Source organism: Symphalangus syndactylus, chromosome 4 (genome assembly GCF_028878055.3).
Source record: "Symphalangus syndactylus isolate Jambi chromosome 4, NHGRI_mSymSyn1-v2.1_pri, whole genome shotgun sequence".
NCBI classification, from domain to species: Eukaryota; Metazoa; Chordata; class Mammalia; order Primates; family Hylobatidae; genus Symphalangus; species Symphalangus syndactylus.
Window position 1 is genome coordinate 149,182,669 of NC_072426.2, and position 23,116 is coordinate 149,205,784.

At 34.9% G+C, this 23,116-nt stretch overlaps 1 protein-coding gene across 1 annotated transcript in view; it reads right to left on the reverse strand.

Annotated features, from left to right (window-relative positions):
- The window catches only part of GPM6A (glycoprotein M6A), a 383,459-nt gene that overhangs the window by 346,996 nt on the left and 13,347 nt on the right, over positions 1–23,116 (reverse strand). The window lies entirely within an intron of this gene.

Genomic DNA, 23,116 nt, shown 5'->3' on the forward strand with positions numbered 1-23,116 from the left:
GAGGACAAGCAAGAAGACCACCCTCTCTAAAGGAAGAAGAGGACACTCACCAAGAACCAAACCATGCTGGCATCCTGATTTGGGATATTCAACCTCCAAAACACCAAGAAATGAATGCTTGTTGTTTAAGTCATTCAGTCTGTGGTAATTTGTGTAGTAGCCTGAACTGATTATGATGTCTTATATCTATAAAAGCAATTAAATGAATAATAAATAACCTTCCAAAACAGAAAGCAGCAAACCAAGATGGGTCAACTATTGAATTCTACCAAATATTTAAGAAAGAAACCAATTCTCTAAAATCTCTTACTGAAAATAGGAATGGAGGGAATACTTCCTAATTCATTTTACAAGTCCGGTATTACCTTAATACCAGAACCATACAAAGACAACACAAGAGAAAACTACAACAAATATCAAACCTAGATACAAAAATCCTCAATAAAATATTAGCAAATCAAATCCAACAATGTATAAAAAGAATTATATATCATGACCAAAAGTGATTTATTAGTGTATGAAAATCTAGGTAAATATTCAAAAATCAATTAACATAATCCATCACATCACAAAGCCAAAGAATAAAAATCACAATTATGACAATAGATGCAGAAAAAGCATTTGACAACCCATTAATGATAAAAACTTTCAGCAAACTAGGGATCGAGGTGAACTTTCTCAACTTGGTAAAGAATAGCTAAGAAAAATCTACACTTCACATCATACTTAATGCCAATTAACTAGAAGCTTTCCTGCTATGGTGAGGATATCCCTACTTATCACTCATTTTCAATATTGTAATGGAAATTCCAGCTAAAGCATTAAGACAAGAAAAGGAAATAAAAGGTATTAATATTAGAAAGGAAGAAGTAAAACTTACTTTGCAGATGGCATGATTGTCTATGTGGGAAATATCAAAGAATCAACAAATTACTAAACTAATAAAATATTATTTTCAGTCTGCAGGATACCAGGTTAATATATAATAGTCAATCACTTTCTTATATGCCAGCAATGAGCATTTGGAATTTGAAATTAAAAACAAAATGTCATTTACATTACCATCAGAAAAATGAAATACCTAGCTATAAATCTAACAAAATATACACAAGAACTATATGAAAAACTACAAAATTCTGCTGAATGAAATCAGACAATATCTACCTAAATGGAGGTATCCCATGTACATGGATAGTAAGAGTCAATATTGTCAAGATGTCAGTTCTTCCAAATTAGGTCTATAGTTGCAATGTAATCCCAATCTAAATCTCAGCCAATTATTTTCAAGTTATCAATAAATTGATTCTAAATTTTATATGGAAAGAAACAGAAAAAAATACAGAATACTCAGCACAATGTTGAAGGAGAAGAACAAAGTGGGAGGACTGATATTGCCTGACTTTAAGACTTATCACAAAGTTATAGCAATCAAGACAGCATAATACTGGCAAAAGAATAGACAAATAAATCAATGGAACAGAATCGAGAGTGTAGTAATAGAACTACACAAACACAGTCAATTGATTTTTGGCAAAGGAGCGAAAGCAACTCAATGAAAAAAGAACAGCCTTTTAAACCAAAGATGCTGGAACAAGTTAGACATCCATAGGCAAAAAAAGAACGAATACAGAAGGAGTTATTACACCTTTCACAGAAATAAACACAAAGGACATCATAGACCTAAATGTAAACCGAAAAATTGTAAGTATCTTAGAGGATAACATAGGAGGAAAATGTAAGTGATTTTAGGTTTAATGATGAATTTTTAGATAGAATACCAAACATGTGACTCATGAAATAAAATATTGATAAGATGGACTTCATTAAAATTAATCATTGCTGCTTGGCAAAAGATGCTGTAAAGAGAATTAAAAGACAGGCCACCAGCTGGGAGAAAAATCTTTGCAAAACTCATATTTGATTAATGACTGGCATCCAAAGTATATCAAGATTTCTTAAATATCTACAATAATAGAACAGATAACCCAATTAAAAAATGGACAATAAATCTGACCTAACATCTCACCAAAGATGACAGAGAGATTAGAGATGAGCATATGAAAAAACACTCCACATCATATGTCACTTAAACAACTGAAGGTTAAAAGAATAAGATACGTTTACACACTTGTGAGAATGGCAAAAATCCAAAACACTGACAATATCAGATGCTGGCAAGGATGTAGAGAAATAGGAGTTCTCATTCATTGATGAGCTGGTGGAGATGCAAAATGGTACAGCCATTTTGGAAAACAGTTTGGCAGTACTTTATAAAACTAAAAATACATTTGGCATATGATCCTAGGTATTTACCTACATTAATTAAAAACTTAAATCTACACAAAAATTATGGATATTTATGGCAGTTTCATTCATAATTGCAAATAACTTGGAAACAACAAATATATCCTTCACTAGGCAAATAGATAAATTGTAGCACTTCCATACAACGTAATGTTTTACAAGAATAAAAAGTAATGAGCTATCAAGCCATGAAAAGATAAGGAATCTTAAATACATATTATTAGGTAAAAGAAGCTAATTGAAAAGGCTATGTACTATATGACTGCAGCTATATGACATTTTGGAAAAGACAAAATGTCTATAGGACAATAAAGTGATCAGTGGTGGCCAGAGGTCTAGTACAAGGAGGGACAGAAGGCAGAGCACAGGGGATTCTTAGGGCAGTGAGACTATTCTGTATGATACTCTAATAGTAGATAGGTATCATCATACATTTGTCAAAACTCAAAGAATGTGCAACACGATGATTGATTGACCCTAAATGTCAACTATGGACATTAATAGTAATATATCAGGTCAGGCGAGGTGGCTCATGCCTGTAATCCCAGCACCTTGGGAAGCTGAAGCGAGAAGATCATTTGAGGTCAGGAGTTCGAAACCAGCCTGGCCAACATGGTGAAAGCCCCTCTCTACTGAAAAAAAGAAAAAATTACCTGGGCATGGTGGTGGGCGCCTGTAATCCCAGCTACTTGAGAGGCTGAGGCAGGAGAATCTCTTGAACCCGGGAGGCAAAGGTTGTAGTGAGTGGAGATCATACCACTGCACTTCAGCCAGGGCAACAAAGCAATACTCCATCTCAAATAATAATAATAATAATAACAACAACAATATATCAACATTGATCAGTTACAACAAATGTATCACAACAGGGCAAAATATTACTAATACTGGAAAGTGTGTGTGGAGGGATGCAGAGTACATAGAACTCTATGTACTTTCAACTCAATTTTCTGTTAATCTAAAATGGCTCTAAAAATAATGTCTATTAATTAAAAAAAAAACACCACCAAAGAGCACACAATGATCTTTTGAAAATGAGTAATTATTAAGCACAAAAATAAAGCTATTTAATTACTTTTACTTTCAGGACCAATTCAGCAATTACTTTCAGATATTATTGTTCCTTAAAACACAATGATGCTGAAATATTCCACTGTGTCCTTCCTTTCTCCTTTCTAAAAACATTTTTCATCAAAGAAAACTTCTTCTACTGAAAAATATTTAGCAAATTATCTGGAAATAAAACCATTTTGCCCTTGCACTTTGCCACCTCTCAATAAACAAGTTTGTTTTCACCGGAAATCTGACTTTTTTGGCTTTTAAACAGAAACACACTAGACTTGTGCTTTATAACAGAGAAGGAAACTGAGGGTTGAAGGTCAGACTCTCATTGCAGCAAACACATGAACCTCTCAGCAGCCAAATGCCCTACAGTTTTCAGAGACACAGTAAAGTGAACTTCCATGGAAAAGAACAAAATTCAAAAAGCAGGGGAAATGAAAAAAAAGTTACTGGGAAACAATAACAATAGACTTTTCATACAGTTTGGTTTGTTCGTGTGTGTTTGTTTTAAAATATGTATTTACTGACAAATGTTTATCAGATAGAGGGCTATAAGGAATACACAGAAAGAGCTGGACAGAGTTCTTGCTGTCTTTGAACGACAAATTCTTTCTAAGCTTTTTCTTTCCTCATTCAAATTAGATTTAAAGGGTAATATGCAGGGTTGTGAAGCTTAACACAGTCACAAGTGAAAAAAGGAAAAGGGAGAAGGGAATTGAAGCAAGCTATATCTTCAATGCCACAACAAACTTCTTATGTTGAAATAAAAGGTCACATTAAAAGGAAGGAATTGCAACTAAAAGAAAAGTAAGATTTTATTTTTCTTTGTCACCGTTTCTATTTAAATTACTAAGCTGTCAGAAGAAGAAACCTTCCGATTTTGTTAGATCCACTGCTTTTACCAAGTGTAGGCATCACTCGATACCCACAGACCCCTTTTTTCCCAACTGAAGAACACAGGGTGCCGCACAGAGATGGAAGCCAGAGCCTGTGCTTGAGCGGCGCAGAGCACTCCTGGGGAATTCAGTGAAAGGTGCAAATACAATACAGCCTCAGTTAGGAAAGTAAAGGATACAGACCCCAGAAAAGGTCCAATTCCCAGAAAAAGCCTGTTTGTCTGCAGCATCAACCACCTTCAAACATTTTTTATTAACTCTATTTTAAAATACAGAACATATTTAGATTTTCTAGAGCCCTAATATCTTGGTGGTTTGGATTAAAACTGTAGGCTGCAAGGTTAACTCTGCTGCTGCTGCGCTCCTGGGAAACCTGTCATTAGTGTTCTCTTTATCTTCTGTGAAAAAAAAAAAATTCTGAAAAGGAGCCAGTACCTGCCTTTAGGTTACTATTCATCAAAACCAACATAAAGCATATTTGCTGAGTCACATTTATTTTCACAGCTGCAATCAAATGAGGAAGTAAAGTAGGTGCTTAATATACCAAAAATATTGTGTGCACATAATTTTCTTTAAAAACCTCATTCATCTTTTTCACATAAAAATTAGAACCAAACACATTCAACAGAATGACAGCCAGTAACTCCTCTCCCTAAATTAGCCCCCTCCCTCTCCTTTATATCTCTCTCCATGTCTACTTTATTCCCCTATTGGGAAGCGGGAGGCATCAGGGGAGCCAACCGAGCTATCAAGAAAACCAAACCAAAGGAGAGAAGGAGGTGTGCAGTGAATAGAGAGATAGAAGAAACAGCGGTCTTGAAGTCTCTGCTGGAGCTGTCTTTCTATGTTACAGGTTTTGAAATAAAGTATTTCATATATTTTTTCCAGAAAAATGAAAGTACAATAGAGATGTTGTTGAAATCACCAATAAGGAATGGCTACAGTCTGCATAATTTCTAGCTGTTTGGTTTTAGAAAGAGAAACCAGTAGAGATAAAAATCACACCTTGTGAAAATCAGTGATGGGATCTCTTGCTTTTGGGAGGGTGGAAACAGTTATTTCCTTGGCCTGACACGCTGTCTCACTGCTGGGGCAGGCAGCTGAGTACATTGTGCTCCGCCGTTGTCTACTTGAAAAGTATTTCCAGTCAGAAGACAGTCACGTGCAGTGTCTTTGACCTAAATTGTCCGTGGTGCTACTATTCATTCTTCCCTTCCCTTCACATCATGATTCTTTGCATATACTTTATTATTCATCAATTCACTCAAAGAACCCCGCTTAGCTCTAAAATTTATTTAAAAATGAAAATTTGTGTCAAAGTCAGCTACTAAAAGCAATAGAAGTTTTTTTTAAAAAATTTGTGGTATATATACATTTAAGAAGAATACAATATTCCAGTGTATCTATATAAAAATACTAATTATTTATTTTGCTCAAAAGATTTCATTTACATTAAAATGCAAAATCATGGATGATTGTTAAATTCATGCCAGTAATTATTTCTAAAGAGACTTATAGATAAAAACAACAAAACAATCCTGAACATGGCATTTTAAAACTGATCTTAAATGCAAGCATTTTCACTTGCAGACTTGCTCTGCCTTTGATCAACCATACAAACTTGCACAAGCCAATTCACTTTTCTTGGCATCAGGCTCCACACTATAAAATAAGATGTTTAAGAATAAAATCTGAAATGGTAATTTATGGTGGTAGGATCTTCATATATATAGCCTATTATTTAAAATTTAGAGAATATTCTTTGTTAACACAGAGAAAAACAAAATATAAAATATCCCATTACCTTTGTTTTGGGCTTGTTTCTTTGCATATGTGAATACGTCTGTTTGATGTATGCTTTTTAGTGGTTTGAAACACTCTTTTCCATTGTTATACAAAGTTTCCTTTCTTGATTATGAAGGGAAAATTAGTTACTCTCTTTTCTATGCTGTGACAATGCATATCTCTATTCATATTTCTCATGAGCAGTTATATCTGTTATCTTTCTATATTATTAAATTCAGATCCATGGGGCAGTCAATAGTGCTGGGCATAAACTGAGTGCCCATTAAGTGTTGGTGGAAATGAATGGATGATCACATGACTATCATCTATGTCTATTGATAATCTCACAATGCTATGTCAATGAAAACAAAGTGTGTCCATAACAGCGAACACCCACCTGAAAAGAGATGATTTATGGCAAATCATAAACCAGAAGTTTAAAGAAATAGACATGAAAAAATCCAGAGGATTTAACTTTATAGATGCAGCATCTTCTAAAGTCAAAGATTAGATAATATCATGAATATTGAGCCTTGGGGCATTGAGTGTCTACTCTAGGTCTTCAAATCAAAAGCAGTCCACATCAACAGAGTTTACACAATGAGGAAAAGTTTATTCTTAAAAACAAGCATGAACCAAGAAATTATTTAGCTTTTTATCTAATCCCAAAATGAACTTCACAAAGCTTTAGAACATGGTTTTGCTGCTTATATTGTTGTTGTTTTCAGTAAGGTCCATCTTATGAAAGCTGTGACTCCTTTGAGGTGGTCAAATTAAAATTTTGCCGAAAGCTTACAAATTATCACATGCAAAGTGAGGTAATTAAAAGGGTCAACTACATAATTAAATTCACTTCGAACTCAATCATACATGCTAATGAGATCTTGGGACAGGATGAATAAATGAAATTTTCAATTAATCCCAAACCACATCATGACTATCAATTGCAATTTTAAAAATTACTAAGCATTCTTCAAAAAGACTGTTCTGAAAGAATATTAGAAAGATCTGACTCAGCTCCCCTGGCTAGCCTCTCAGTGGACGTGCTAATGAGCAGCGAAATGGCTAAGAAGGGTTTAGAAAGATAAAATAGCGAATGCCTTCCAACCTATTCACCCAGACTTTCATTACTCTGGTACACATCTGCGCCACCGCCACTTGTCTTATCCGCTTTTAATAAATTATCATGTGATGCTTTATGCTGACTTTTTTTCACCAGCTTTTATTGCTTCACAGTTTTTAACTCATCATTTTTGGTTTAATAATAATTTGTATTATTAAAACAGCCTGGCCTGGCACAGTGGCTCATGCCTATAATCCCAGCATTTTGGGAGGCCGAGGCAGGTAGATCACCTGAGGTCAGGAGTTTGAGACCAGCCTGGTCAGCATGGTGAAACCCCACCTCTACTAAAAATACAGAAAACAGCTGGGCGTGGTGACGAACACCTGTAATCCCAGCTACTTGGGAGGCTAAGGCAGAAGAATCGCTTGAACCCGTGAGGTGGAGGTTTCAGTGAGCTGAGATCACGCTACTGTACTCCAGCCTGGGAGACAGAGTGAGACTGTGTCTCAAAATAAATAAATAAATAAAAATAAAAACAAAAATAAATAGCCCATATGGTAGATCCTTTGTTCTGCTTTGTCCCTTTCAGATCCACCCTGAAAAAAGCTTCCTAAATGCCTTGTTTGTTTGTTTGATTGTTTGTTTTGAGACAGAGTCTCACTCTGTCACCCAGGCTAGAGGACAGTTGCACCATGTTGGTTCACTGCAGCCTCCACCTCCCGGGTTCAAGTAATTCTCCAGCCTCAGCCTCTTGAGTAGCTGGGATTACAGGCATGAGCCACCATGCCCAGCCCTAAATGACACTTAAAGGGCAATGTGACTATGTCAACTATCTGTTTAAAATCAACAGCTCCAAGCTGCTAGGATAAAATCGAAACTATTCAATATGACAACAAGGCCATGTACATAAGAATCCTATTTATGTCCTCCAGACACCTCTCCTGGTAGCTTTCCTTTATTTTATTTTCTTTTTGAGACAGGATCTCACCCTGTGCCTCAGGCTGGAGTGCAGTAGCACAATCTCGGCTCATGGCAGCCTCAACATCCCAAGGTCAGGCTATCCTCCACCCTCAGCCTCCTGAGTAGCAGGGACTACAGGCACATGACACATGTGCACATGCCCAGCTAATTTTTGTATTTTCTGCAGAGACAGGGGTCTCCTTATGTTGCCCAGGCTGGTCTCAAACTCCTGGGCTCAAGTCATCTGCCTGCCTCAGTCTCCCAAAATGCTGGTATTACAGGCGTGAGCCACCACACCTGGTCTATACATCAGCCAATCTGAACTACTTTGAATTCCCTCAAGTCCATAATCTCCTACCTCTCCACTTTCAGCCTTCACACATGCCTATCTAATACAACAAGCTAGTGCCCGCCTGCATTCTCTGATCGTCTGTGCCATACATGATTAGGGGACAGGCTCTGAGCAGCAGCCTCTTGTGCACACTGCCTGTATACAGGTAAATCTGTCCAACTCCAAGCTGAAGCATTAATAAGCCCTCTTGGAAAGATTAACTAAAGTTCTTCTCTTCAAAACTCCTTATCAGTAAAAACAGCTAACATTTTAGCTCCATCTGCCAAAATGTTTGTCTACAGTCCAAACTTGGATGAGTAACAAGATTATTTGCTGGCTTCTGTGGAATACCAATGCCTGAGTTGCAATTATCTACTTGCCTTTCTTCCCCATTAGCCTGTAAATATCTGTGATATAACTAACCATGTTTATCTTGATCTTGATTATATTTTCAGCATCTAGCAGTTTATCTGGAACATAGTAGGTACATGATGGGCATTCAATCAAAATTTATTTAGCGAATAAATGAATGGGCACAAAACAACCAAAAAATCAAGACTTCTCAGCATTGCATTAATGCCTATAGAATTGCATTTCTCACTAGTTCCTAGCTAATTTTTAGAAATATTTAAACACTTATATCTTATTCTAAAACATTATTAGTTCTTATTGCACTGATTTAGCATTCAATAACTTAATCTATCATATGTTTAAATTTATCATTGTTCAACAGAAAAGATTTATCAAAGATAAAGTACTATAATTGCAATCACAGAATCTTCAATGTGAAAATTACTTTATTAGTTATCTATCAAGAAAAAGCATCCCAAAGTAACACTATATTAATTTCTCCGTAAAAGGTGCTGAGGTCGTTTTAAATGATTTTCATCATTTATACCCTTAAATAGATAAGATTTTTCCTTTCAAAACCATAGTAATAGTGGCTTTGAAGGCTTTTGGTATGCTAGGAATAAAAAACTATGCCATTTGTGTTTGAAAATTCAGTGATTTCGACTTTCTTCTAATTTGGCCTTGTGTTATCCAATTTTAATAAGTCACCTACCATGCTTCACACTGATGTTTTTACCAGGTTTTATTACTTCACAGTTTTTAACTCATTTGTGGCTTAATTATGCTGTCTTTTTTTTTTTTTTTTTCTTGAGACGGAGTCTTGCTCTGTCTCCCAGGCTGGAGTGCAGTGGTGCGATCTCGGTTCACTGCAAGCTCCACTTCCCAAGTTCACGCCATTCTCCTGTCTCAGCCTCCCAAGAAGCTGGGACTGCAGGCACCCACCACCACGCTCGGCTAATTTTTTTTTTTTTTTTTGTATTTTTAGTAGAGACGGGGTTTCACCATGTTAGTCAGGATGGTCTCGATCTCCTGACCCCGTTATCCACCTGCCTCGGCCTCCCAAAGTGCTGGGATTACAGGCATGAGCCACCGCACCCGGCCAATATGTTGCCTTTCAAACCACATTTTTATTATTAAAACTGTCCTTTTTCCTTACCACAGGCAATTGGTAAATAAACATAATATTATAGTGTAACAATGTGGTTCAGAACCAACGGTAGGTACCATGCATACTCATTAAGTGAAGGTCTACAACAAAGAGGGCAAAGTGCCACCGAGGCTTGACTCTGTGGAAATGGGTACACAGATGAACGGTCCTCTAACAGGAAGCTCCATTGGCCAGGCCCTGCCGTGTGTCACGGACTAAGGCAGTCCGGTGGAGCTCTCTGCTTCTGACCATCATTACAACAGTACAAGTGAGGTGGCAACACCCACACAGAGAAATGACAACAGAGAACTCAAGTAAAACACACAAATTGCATAACAAGTAAGTAGAATGCCTAGATTTAAACATACAAGGACAGAATTGAATAAATCAAGAAAAATAAAACAAATAGAAAACCCTGAATTCCCTAATGGTGTTGGATATAAGAAGTATAGGTGAATTTGCATAATTAAGCTATTGGAAACTATCCAGATCTTTAAAATTATATAAATGTTCTACAAGCTAATATGCTGATAAACTCATTGAAATAAGGTCAAAATATTGTCTTCTTAAATAAATAATTAGTAGGCAAATCAAAGAAATAGAACAGTGTGAACAACTGGTCTCCAAAAGACGACATATCTGAGACAAGAATTCATCAAAGTTAGACTTTGGAATATGACATGACTGTAAAGTAGCCAGACTGATGGAAATTCCTATCACAAATTGAAAACCAGTGTTCATATCTTTAATATTCCTACAATGGATAAAACAGTCATGTAAGCCCAAAGTTTAGCTGTATTTTATTTAGTACTTTCTTGTCAGCATGCTGACAAATACTACAAAAAATGAGCAACTTTTTTTTCAATGTTTTGTCTTTCAGGGAAAATAAAACTCTTATTGCTCTAATAATATCTTGAAATATGGGTTTTAATTTACATAAGCTCTTCATACCTATTAGAAAAACCTAGATATTCCCAGTGGATGGAAACATACTATATTCTTGCTAATATCTAAAAATAGTAATACATTATTTGATACATATCTTAAATCAAATTCTTACCAAAAATGCCGTGGGATTAGAACTTGTATTCATACAAAATAATATTTATATAAAAAGTTAAAGACAATCTTAATAATTCTCTTCTTCCTTCCCATATGATTAGCCTTACAGTGAGGCTATTAACTATACATTATCAGGAAAAGTGTATGAAACCATATTCAATATCTATGTGATGCAGTAACATTAATGCTTAAATGCAAGTAGAGATTCCTCATTCTTCTTAAGAGGTGATAGTTTATAATCAAATCATAGAAAGAAAGTGTGACTCCCAACTGAAATCTTTTTAACCTTCTTGAATTCCTAAACACTTCTGCTCAATAGTCTCCCTTTACATGTGCACCACTTAACCCACCAAATACTGACTATGTGGTCCTACCTCAACGCTGTCAGGTTCAAAAGGTTTCTCCAGATTTTCTAAATATTTAAAAGTAAATATGTGTTGTTACTTTTCTCAAGATGCTAAACAACGTTTTAAGAAATAATGCCATTTTTGATGTGCTATTGTATTAGCCTGTTTTCACCCGGCTATAAAGGTACTACCCGAAACTGGGTAATTTATAAAGGAAATGGGTTTAATTGACTCACAGTTCCACATGGCTGGGGAAGCCTCGGGAAACTTACAATCATGGCAGAAGGTGAAAAGGAAGCAGGTACCTTCTTCACAAGGCAGCAGGAGAGAGAAGTAACAGAGGCGAAACTTCCAAACACTTATAAATCTATCAGATGTCATGAGAACTCACTCACTATCATGAGAACAGCATGGGGAAAACCACTTGCATGATCAAACACCTCCCTCCCTCGACAGGTGGGGCTTACAAAATTTGAGATGACATTTGGGTGGGGACACAGAGCCAACCCATATCAACTATCATTTACTATTATCTTTTAGAGTACCCAAAAAAAGGTCAGTCCCTTCCCCTCTTGCCTCCACATACCTTCTTCCCACTCATGCCAGACTGCGACTTCAGAGAGAAATAAATCACTTGTGTGAGCCACTGAGATGTAGTATTATTTTTTTACGAGTCAGTGCTGAAAAAATAAATAATATGGCAATAAACAACCATAGTGTCTAATTCAAGTATTTTCAACCAGGTATTCAAGCTTAGCCGCATATTGGATTCAAGTACTATAGGTTTTTCAAAAAATAACAATATCTGAGTTTCAATCTGAATCAACTGAAACTCTATCTATTCAACAGGTAAGCCAAATAGCCCTAGTTTTTAAAAGCTCTCTAAGTGAGTCTGATGCATAGTGAGAGTTAAGAACCGCTGCTAATCGTGGAGCTGTATTAACTCAATCATAGTAAAGGTGGTATCTTTGCAGAGTGTTGTATCTATTTTATCAAAGCCAATGTAAAGCCTAAAACTGTCCATTTAAAGCAAAAAAAAAAAAAAAAAAAAGGAAAAAATACAAATTGAATTCTGGAAACCTTACTTTAAAATTCCAATAAATATTTCACAATTGCTCCGAATAATTTTATTCCTCAGCTTCAGGCAAATGTTAGCTTTCCCTTAATTAAAATAAATATTTGGTCAGAATACAAGCTCGTTTTTACCAAGAAACAACTGCCACAATAATGTAGACTGACTACAGTTTCGTGAGGTATAAGTTTAACAACACTGAAGACTACTTCCATTCTATTTCAATTCCATAAACTAATGACTTGTTTTTCAAGCAAGCATCAATCTATACTACTAAATATTTAATCACCATACTGCCTGAAAGGTTATTTAAACACAACTTTTCCAGATGATATAGGATAAGCAAAACCTGTCACATCAACTGAGTCAATTATTCCATTCTTAAGTTCAGCAGCCTTTCTAAAGCAGAGTCAAAAGTAAATATCAATCATATTAAAACTTTATATGCATATGCCAAGTGTTCTCATTGTTCAATTCCCACCTATGAGTGAGAACATGTGGTGTTTGGTTTTTTGTCCTTGCGATAGTTTGCTGAGAATGATGATTTCCAGCTTCATCCGTGCAACAAACCTGCACGTTGTGCACATGTACCCTAGGACTTAAAGTATAATAAAAAAATATACATATTAAAAAAAACTTTATATGCAGAGCTCCTGAGTTTCTGAGATCAGCCTTATAGACCTGGAACCACTGCAAAAGTTCACAGGAAAAGACAGGGAGAAGAACATGAATTTCCACTTAGGCTATGATGCTGAAAATATCAATTACTTATTTTCTAACCACAAATTTGTAATTGATAGCTTTATTCTATTTGCCACTAAGTTAATTAAAAGTAAATAATAATAGTAATAACTAGGAACAGTAGTAATGCTAATAGAGCTATCTGCTTCTTGTTTTGTGAGTTTTACATCTGCTCCTCTGCAGCCAAGTATACTGATCTGGTTTACTATTTTGCCCTGACTATAATTAGGAGTATTATTTCACCCAGTAATGAAATTTATAACAGCTAATTTTGAAGATCTGCTAAGGTCTGGGTACTGTGTGAGATAATTTACATATCTTCAATCCATATAACAAACCTTGAATTAAGTAATGTTATCATTTTACAAAAGTTAAAAAAGCAGCAGTTTGGGGGGCTCATGTAGGTGGATTGCTTGAGCAAACTAGTTGGAGACCAGCCTGGGCAACATAGCAAGACTCTACAAAAACTACAGAAAGAAATAGCTGGGTGTGGTGGCATGCACCTGCAGTCCCAGCTTCTCCAAAGGCTGAAGTGGGAGGATCGCTTGAGCCATAGGGATGGAGGTTGCAATGAGCCCAGATCGTGCCACTGCACTCCACCCTGGGCAACAGAGTGAGACCCTGTCTCAAAAAAACAAAACAAAACAAAAACCTTGAGGCCTCACAGTAAGATCATTTAAATTTTTTAAGTTGTTTTGAATGTACTGACAACAGGATTTGAACCCTAGAAGTATGACTACTTAGCTTGCTTTCTCACACGGGCCTTATTATTAGTTTTCATATGTGTAAGATCAATGTCTACTAACTGGAATATTCTAGTAAATTTGTGAATGTTCTTCCTAAATAAATTGGGGTTCTTAAAATGAGGATTGAATTAGTTTGATGGATTATAATAATATTTGTTTCCAAATACCGCTGGGTAGAATCAAGACAGGTTTTTGAAAGTATGTTTCTCAAATTTGAAAAAATGTATGAACTATTTATGTTGGCAATAATAATAGTGATGTGACCCCTGAAAAGATTTATGTACAGGTCACTTCTCAAGAGTTAGGAATCCTAAGGCTTCCTCTCAATCAGTACACCAGCTCAGCAGGCATAGGGTTTGATGTTTGTTTGTTAGCGTATTTTGCCATTTAAGATGCATTCAGTTTTTAATATAAAATAAGTGAAACATATTATCTAATGCATAATGGTTGTCTAAATTGAATGATTTAAATCAAAAGTAGCTTACAGAAATTCTCACTTCGACTATGTCTAACACTTAAAGATTTTGTACATTGTACGAAACTGAAGGAAATGAAGGGAATAAAAGAAAGATTACAAATACAGGATTTTACGGTTTGAAGCAGGAATAGGGAAGGTGTTATCTAGAGGTAATTATTTTTAATCTTTTAAAAACTGGGGAAATCGTTTTTATTTTATTTTTATTTGGTGGAAAAAAGCATAAAAATAATATAATTAACAAAAATGACCTACCACTCAAAATCAACCAAGGGTAATGTTTAGTTATATCAGATTTCATCTGGCTTTTAAAGGGATATAACTGGTTGCACAGAAAACTCACCCTTTTTAGAATAAAATTCTAAAAATTTTGGAAAATGTATGCAGTCACATAAACATCATAATTAAGACATAGAACAATTTTTCATAAATTATCTTGTCCATCTGTAGTCAACCACTTGCCTCACTTCCAACCATTCTTAAGCACTGCTTTGTTTTTTATCTTTATAAAGTTGCCTTTTCTAGAGCGTCGCATAAATTGATTGATAGCCTTTAGAGTCTGGCTTCTTTCATTCAGCATACATTTAAGACTCATCCATGTCTTATGTTTTTGAGAGTTTCTTCGTTCTTTACTGCCGAGTAGAATTCCATCTATGGCTGCACCAGAGTTTGCCCATTCAGCAGCTGAAGGTCACGGATTATTCCCAATTTTTAATGACTACAAATAAAACCATTATCAACCTGGACTTACAGAGTTTTGAGTCAACATACATTTTTATTTATCTTAGGTAAATACATAAGGGAGGGCTTGCTGAGACATTTTAGTTGTAGTTTTGATTTTATAAAAAACAGCCAAGTCATTTTTCGAAGTGGTTGTACCATTTAGCAGTCCCACAACAATGTTTGAGAGTTCCAGCTGTCCACTGTCAGGACTTGGTATTGTCAGGGTTTTTTGGTTTTCTTTGCTTGGATTTTTGTTCTGTTTTCCTTTTTTAAAAAAAACTATTCCCATAGGTGTATTGTGTTATCTCATTGTCAGTTTGATTTGCATTTCTCTACTGACTAATAATATTTTACATATTTTTACGTTTATTTGCCACCTGTGTATCTTTCTTAGTGAAGTGTCTAAGTAAGTTGTTTGCCCTCTGTTTTCTTGTTAGTGGGTTTTTATTGTTCTTTATATATTTAGGATATCAGTCTCTTACCAGGTATATGTTTCGCAAATGATTTCCCCGAGTATAGGGCTTGTCATTTCATTTCCTTAATGTGTCTCACAAGATAAGTGTCTTCCATTTTGATGGATATCAACTTTTTCTTTTAAAATGAGACTTTTTGTATCTGTCCTAGGAAATATTTGCCTAACATAAGGTCAAAAAGATTTTCTTCTTTGCTTTCTCTTAAAAGCTTTGTAAGTTAATGTTTTACAGTTATGTTTTATATCCATTTTGAGTTAATGTCTTTATAACGTACAAGTTAGGTCAAAGTTCAAGGTTCATTTCTTTATACATGGTGTCTAATTCTTCCAGTATCATTTGTTTAAAATACTTTGCTTTTCTCCACTTAATAGTCTATGTATCTTTGTCAAAAATAAGCTGAAATTGTGATGTGGCTTTATTTCTAGAGTTCGTACTCTATTCCATTAATGTATATATCTATCCTCTCACCAGTGCCACACAGTTTTGCTTATGATGGCTGTAGAATAAGTCTTAAAATGAATTGGCATGACTCCTCCAATTTTGTTCATTTTTAAAATTGCTTTGGCTATTCTACTTCCTTTGCCTTTCCATATGAATTTGAGAATCAACCTATAAAACTTCTTGGTGGCATTTTTATTGAGGTTGCATTGAATCTATAGATAGGTTTAGAGAGAATTGATAATTTAATATTGAGTCCTCCAATCAATTAATATGGTATATCTTTCTATTTAGGTCTTTGTTTTCTTTCATGGATATTTTGTATTTTTCTGCATAAATGACATGTACATATTGTGTTTGGTTTATACCTATTTTATATATTTTGGTGCTATTTGTAAATGGTTTTCATTTTTTGTGGGAGTCATAGAACATAATGCAATTTTATTTTGTCAAGTGCCTTTTATTGCAAGGTGCATCCCTGGTATCAAGTTAAATAATAAATCAATATAGCACAAGATGCCTCAAAGATGGGGAGGGGAGAATTTAAAGGACCAAAACAAGGGAGGAAAGCTATGAGGACAGATCATCTATAATCAGATTTTAAAGGACCTCCAACTTTTCATGTGGCTATGATTATTCCATAATGTATCAGACAGATACATAGAATGGAATGTGGCTTAACAAATATTTTAAACAATGCCTTTAATTTCATGGTGATAACACAGTTGCACTGTATTTCTCATGCTTCTTTGGAGCTCTTTATATACCATGCAGAGCTTCTGTTTTGAAGGTCCTGTCTCAATAGACAAAATTCTATCCCCCTCTGTGATTTTTAAAATGTCCTTTATCAGGTTAAGGAAGTTTACTTCTATTCCTAGTTAAAGAAATTTATCATGAATGGATGCTAAACTTTGTCTAATGCTTTTTCTATGTCTATTGTGGTGATTATAAGGTTTTTCTTTTTTAATCTGTTCTTATGGTGAAATACACTAATTACATTTCAAATGTTAAACCATTTGAAACCATTTCCTTGCTTTCTTAGAATAAAGCCCACTTGGCCTATACATATTGCATATTGGTTTCAATTTGCTTAAAATTTCCTTGAGGAAGTTAGCGTCTATGCTCCTGAGATATATTAGTCTACAGTGTTATTTTATTTTTGTCTGGTTTTGGCATCAGGGAATGCTGGCTTCATAAAATGGGTTGGGAGTGATTTTCGTTATTCTTTCTTTCTGGAAGGTTTTGTGATAGAACTGCCGCTATTATATTTTCCTTAAATGGTGGGTCAGATTCCCCAGAGAAGCATCTGGAGTTTTCTTTGTTGCAAGCTTTACAACTATTAACTCAGTTTATTTAATGCATATAGGAGGACTCCGGTTACCTATTGTGCTCTATCTCTCCCTCTCTCTCTCTCACACATACACACACACACACTTGATTTTCTCTAGTTACCAGAGATCAGAGCATTTCTTGATATATTTATTGGACATCTATGATTACTTATTCCATGGAATTCTCTTGTTCTTTTATTTTTTATTTTTATTTATTTATTTATTGAGATGGAGTCTTGCTGTGTCACCCAGGCTAGAGGGCAGTGGCGTGATCTCAGCTCACTGCAACCTCTGCCTCCTGGGTTCAAGAGATTCTTCTGCCTCAGCCTTCCGAGTAGCTGGGACTACAGGCGCGTTCCACCACACCCGGCTGATTTTTTTGTATTTTTAGTAGAGACGAGGTTTCACCATGTTAGCCAGGATGGTCTTGATCTCCGGACCTCGTGATCCACCCGCCTTGGCCTCCCAAAGTGCTAGGATTACAGGCATGAGCCACCACACCTGGCCCTCTCCTGTTCTTTTATTTGCTCATTTTCTATTGTATCATTTGTCTTTTTTCTTAGTGATGTATAAGTTATTTATATATTCTTAACACTTAAAAAAATCCAACCTGTTTTTCAATATTTCACCGCTTCATAGAAGTGCTTTACATTTTGATACGGTAAAATTTGTCAGTATTTTTTATTACTACTTTTCCTCTATATTTTTAAAATCCTTCCCTGCCCTAGTGTAATAGACAGTTTCCTATATTTTTATTGTTTTTTACAATTAGATCTTTATTAGGTAACTCTTATCAGATGCATCTAGAATTTATTTTCATGTATAGGGTAAGATAGGGATATGTGTGAGGCAGTAAAATAATTTATTCATTGTCTACGTAAACCTGTTGTCCCATCACCATTTTTTGAGTAGTCCTACATTGATTAGTAATTCCTCCCCTATTATATATCAAGGACACAGAAAGCTGAACCTATTTTTGACCTATATTGGGTTATATTCATCTATGTATTCATTTAGTGCCAAACCACAGTTGTAATTACTGTAGTTTAAGAATAAGTCTAGATATTTAGAAGGCTTAATTCTCCCACCTTCTTTTTCCTTTTCAGAATTATGTCAATTTATAGAACATCTCTTTTCCTTACAGAATTTTAGAATCAGTTTGTAGATTTCCATGAAAACTTTTTTGAAAATGTTCTTGAAATTGCATTGGAAAATATATAGATATATCTATATCTATATATGTACGCACACATATTTGAAAGAGATGTGATAATGAGATTGCATATCTGCTAACCAGATCTATCTTATCATGTGTTCACATTTGCTTTCTGCCATTAAAATCTCATATATTTTTGGTAAATTTACTTCTGGGATTATTATAAAACTTTTTGCTATTGTAAATTAGATTTTAATTACCCTTGTTTCGGTATTGTTGAGATACTGAAATGCTCTTGATAATACATGTTGACCTATGCCAAGCATTCCTGCTGATCTCTTATTTATAACTCTTGTAGAATGTCTTTATTATATAGACAAGTGCATTGTCTTGATTAATGCCAAATTTGCCTCCGTCTTTCCAATCTTTCCACTTATATGTTTTCTTTTCTGATTGCCCTGATTAGGACAACAAAGTCAGTGCTGAATAGCAATGGCAAGAGTGAGTGTCCTTTTCCTGTACTTGACATTATTGGGAATGTTTCTAGTGTTTCACCATTAAATATAATGTTACTTACAGTTTTTGCAGGATGTCCCAGATCAGTTTATAAACATTCTATTCTATTCCTAATTTACTTATAATTTTTATCATAAGTTAATGTTAAATTTTTTTAAATATGTTTTCTTTTATTTATTTATAATTTATTTTTTTCTGAGATGTAGTCTCGCTCTGTCACTAAGGCTGGAGTGCAGTGGTGCAATCACCGCTCACTGCAACATCTGCCTCCTGGCTTCATGTGATTCTCCTGCCTCAGCCTCCCAAGCAGCTGGGATTACAGGCATATGCCACCACACCCAGCTAATTTTTGTATTCTTAGTAGAGATAGGGTTTCACCATGTTAACCAGGTTGGTCTCGAACTCTTGACCTTGTGATCTGCCCACTTCAGCCTCCCTAAGTGCTGGGATTACAGGCATGAGCCACTGCACTTGGCCTACATTTTATTAAATGTGTTTTCTATGTTTACTGAGATGACCATATGGTTTTTTTCCTTCAAATATTGAAAATGAAATTTCAGCTCTTTAACCATCCTTCCATTCCAATGTGTTATTTGGAAAGAATTATTTTTAGGACACTTTCAGGCGATGCCTCATGCTTGTAATTCCAGCACTGTGGGAGGTCAAGATGAGAGAATTGCTTGAGGCCAAAAGTTTGAGGCCAGCCTGGGCAACATAGTGAGACCCTATCACTACAAAAAAAATTTTTAAATAAGTTGGGTGCAGTGGCTGTGGATATAGTCCCAGCTACTGAGGAGGCTGAGATGGAAGGATTGCTTGAGCCCAGAAGAGTCTGCATTCTGCCCACCAGGCTACAGTGAGCTAGTATTGTGCCACTGCCACTCCAGCCTGGGCAACAGAGTGAGACTCCATCTCTACAAAGAAGAAAAAGAGACTTTTAAATTTTTGTAGTACTTCACTGATGTATTTACCTCTATTCTTAAACAAAACCTTTCTTATATTTTCCTGTTGTTTATAATCTCTGATGTATCATATTTTTCATCTCCATTGCTGCTAGAATGATCATTTTAAGTGAACAATTTAAGTACCTTATTTCCCCAGCAAATACCCAACAGTGCATCTACATGCTTACTGTGCAAAAGGCCAACCATCTAACATGTCATGCAAGAGGCCCACCCCCCAATTGAGCTCTTGTTGATCAGTGTACATCTCTCACATTTCTATACTCCAGTCAACTGAGCTGCTTACAATTCATTGAATACCTCATGCTTTTTTCACTTCAATATTTTATTCATACTACTCCTCTGGTTAGAAGGCCTTTTCCTTGATCCATAAGTCAGGCAAATCATTTCAAAATTTTATGGATTAGTTCTAGCCTGTCTCTGAATCCTTTACTGACATTTTAAGAGGAATTTCAACTACTGCCTTCTGCCTATATACACCATATAAAGTCCCACCTCAACATCTGTTATGTCATATAATTCCTACTGTTTTATTATTATACCAGGTACCATATTTTATCTTTCTTTAGAAAGGTCTAGCACTAAGCATTCTGTCTAGCAAATAGCAAGTTTAAAAATTACTTGATGAATGAATTACACAGATAAACTGAGCAAGCTCTGATTTTTAGGACCATCTCTAAGTGTCTTTTGACCTACACCTGGCTCTTAATTCTAGTTTCTTCCTAATAATATCCATAAAAGCTATACACGATCAGCTTATTCCTAAGAAAACACATGACTACAGTGTGTATTGGTTTAGAAAAATAACCTCTCATTTGATTGAAGTTTGTCTTAAATTACAAATCTAAAGTTCTCTTTATGATAGATTTAAAAAGAAATTAAGACTTAAAACTTAGTTAAGACAAACTTACTTTTGTACCAAAGTGTGTTTGTGTGTGTGTGTGTGTCTTTATATTAATTGAATACTTTCTCCTGGTCACTTTGTTCAGCTCTTTTACTTATTTTCCCTCATTTATTCATCTCAACAACTCCATGAGTATATATTATTTTTATTAGACTTACCAATAACATAACTAAACTTAGGGATATTAGATCCTTTCTCCAATTTAGTGGACTAGAAGTTGAGAACAGATTGTTCTAAATCAAAAATTGCCATGAAACTTTCATGAATTTGCCAAGGAAGGATGTTTTGTTTCAGGTTGCTTAGAAATTAATTAATTGAATGATATGAAATTTTATTTCAAATGATATATAAAGAAAAATAATATAACCTTTTTTCACCCATTAACCTGGCTGAAAAAGTCTAAACTTTATAATTCCATACCACCAAAAGAGGTTTTATGTAGACAGAAATTAGAATTATTTGTTGGTTGTGAAAAGAGAAAAAATCCATTTGTATTTATAAATTATATAGTAGTAGAATTCAATACAAAACAAGATTATCTTCCCAAATCTACCTTTATCTAGAAAAATAAAATAACCTTAGCTATCTCCTCTCTAAACAATATTATTCACTACAAAATATCCTGAGTCATTGTTGAAAATGAACTTTTTGTAAATATTTGTTGCCACTATAGCCCACTTCAATTCACTTCTCTTTGTTATTGCTGGCTATGTTTAGCTTAGTAACCTAAGCAATGGCACCCAACAACTTGGCAATTAATCATTTTAAAATTAAAAGATTAAGTCCACTGAAAGCCTAATTATGAAAACTGGACAAAGAAAGAAAGGAGCGCAAATAATTTCAGCTTACTTGTTCAGAAATGAACATTAGACAAGAATGCTTAATCAACTCTATGAAATTGTTGTCCTATGAAAGAACATATTCATTTTCACTAGGAGATGAAACTTTTTGTAGTCATATATTCAAAGACTAAAGAACCTTATTTGAGATGCCCAAAAGATAATAAGTAGGACTTGTTGCTATGACTTCAACAACCAGCATGCAGCTAATCAGCATCCATTGCAGTCACTGAAAAGGAACTGGCTATTTCAGTCCTTAGCTTTACTTCTAAAGATGCAGTGATCAAAACTGAAATTTGACCTAGAAGCTGTCATTGGTCTAAAGATGCATGACAAAAGATTTGGCAAGTGCTAATAAGAATAGGAAAACAACAACCAACAAAGCAGTCAGATTTCTCAAACTTTCAGGATGGTAAAGTGCAGCAAAACCAGCCAAAAGCCTAATAGGCAAAGATTATACCCAATGTAGCGTGAGGGGCAGCCTCATTACTCTGATTTGTTGTCAATGTTAAAAGAGTAGATGTTTTTTCATACTAAACAGCTAATAAATAAACAGTGAGCTACAGCCTCTGGGACAGAAAAAGCAAGCCAGGGACAAAGAAAACAGAAGGACTCAACTTGAGCAGAGCAAACAGCTACTTGTACCCCAATTCTGTAGTCCTTGGAGGAATTGGAAGATCATGTTAAAGGCATGCCTACCAGTAGAGCAATACTTCTTATACACATTTGCATCTAAAAATTCATCTGCACATAGCACCACATATCAATAAAAGAAGGCTTTACTGAAAAATGAAAAGACATAATTACAAATATCCTATTAGCTTTAAAAAATTACTATTCAGAATGCTTTGTTTTAATTATGCTGTATTTTATTTTAATTATGTTGTTTTGAATCAGTCCTTGATGTAGAAGATAAGAGAGAGAGAGAGAACTGAATGAGTCTTTCAACCCAAGGATAATAGCCTCTTTAAACATTCATCATTTGAGCTTTAAAAGCCAAGAAAAAGCAAGAAACGGGAAAAATAGGGGGCAAAAGGGAAGACATGGAAGAGAGCCCCAGAATTATGGACACCTACAGACAATAATGTGAAATATAAGGTATTACAAGAAAGGGATCTTTCTTCTTTGCCCTTCATCTCAATTAAGTCATACAAGTATTAAAGTATTAAAAATATGAAAATAAATTTTAATAATGCTAAATCATGTGATCTTTTTTTAAAAAAAGCTGTTGGTATCCTGCCATTACCAACACTTAACTGTACATTTTCTGATAGCTAAAGTTTCTAATTTTTAATTTTATAACTTAGTTTGATCATTGTAATAGTCCACTATGTTATAATCTAGAGTTAAATATGTTAAATTATTTCCTTTATAGTGAATCAGATCTCTTTAGGTCTTTGGGTCAAATTTTATAAATTTCTGATTATATCAT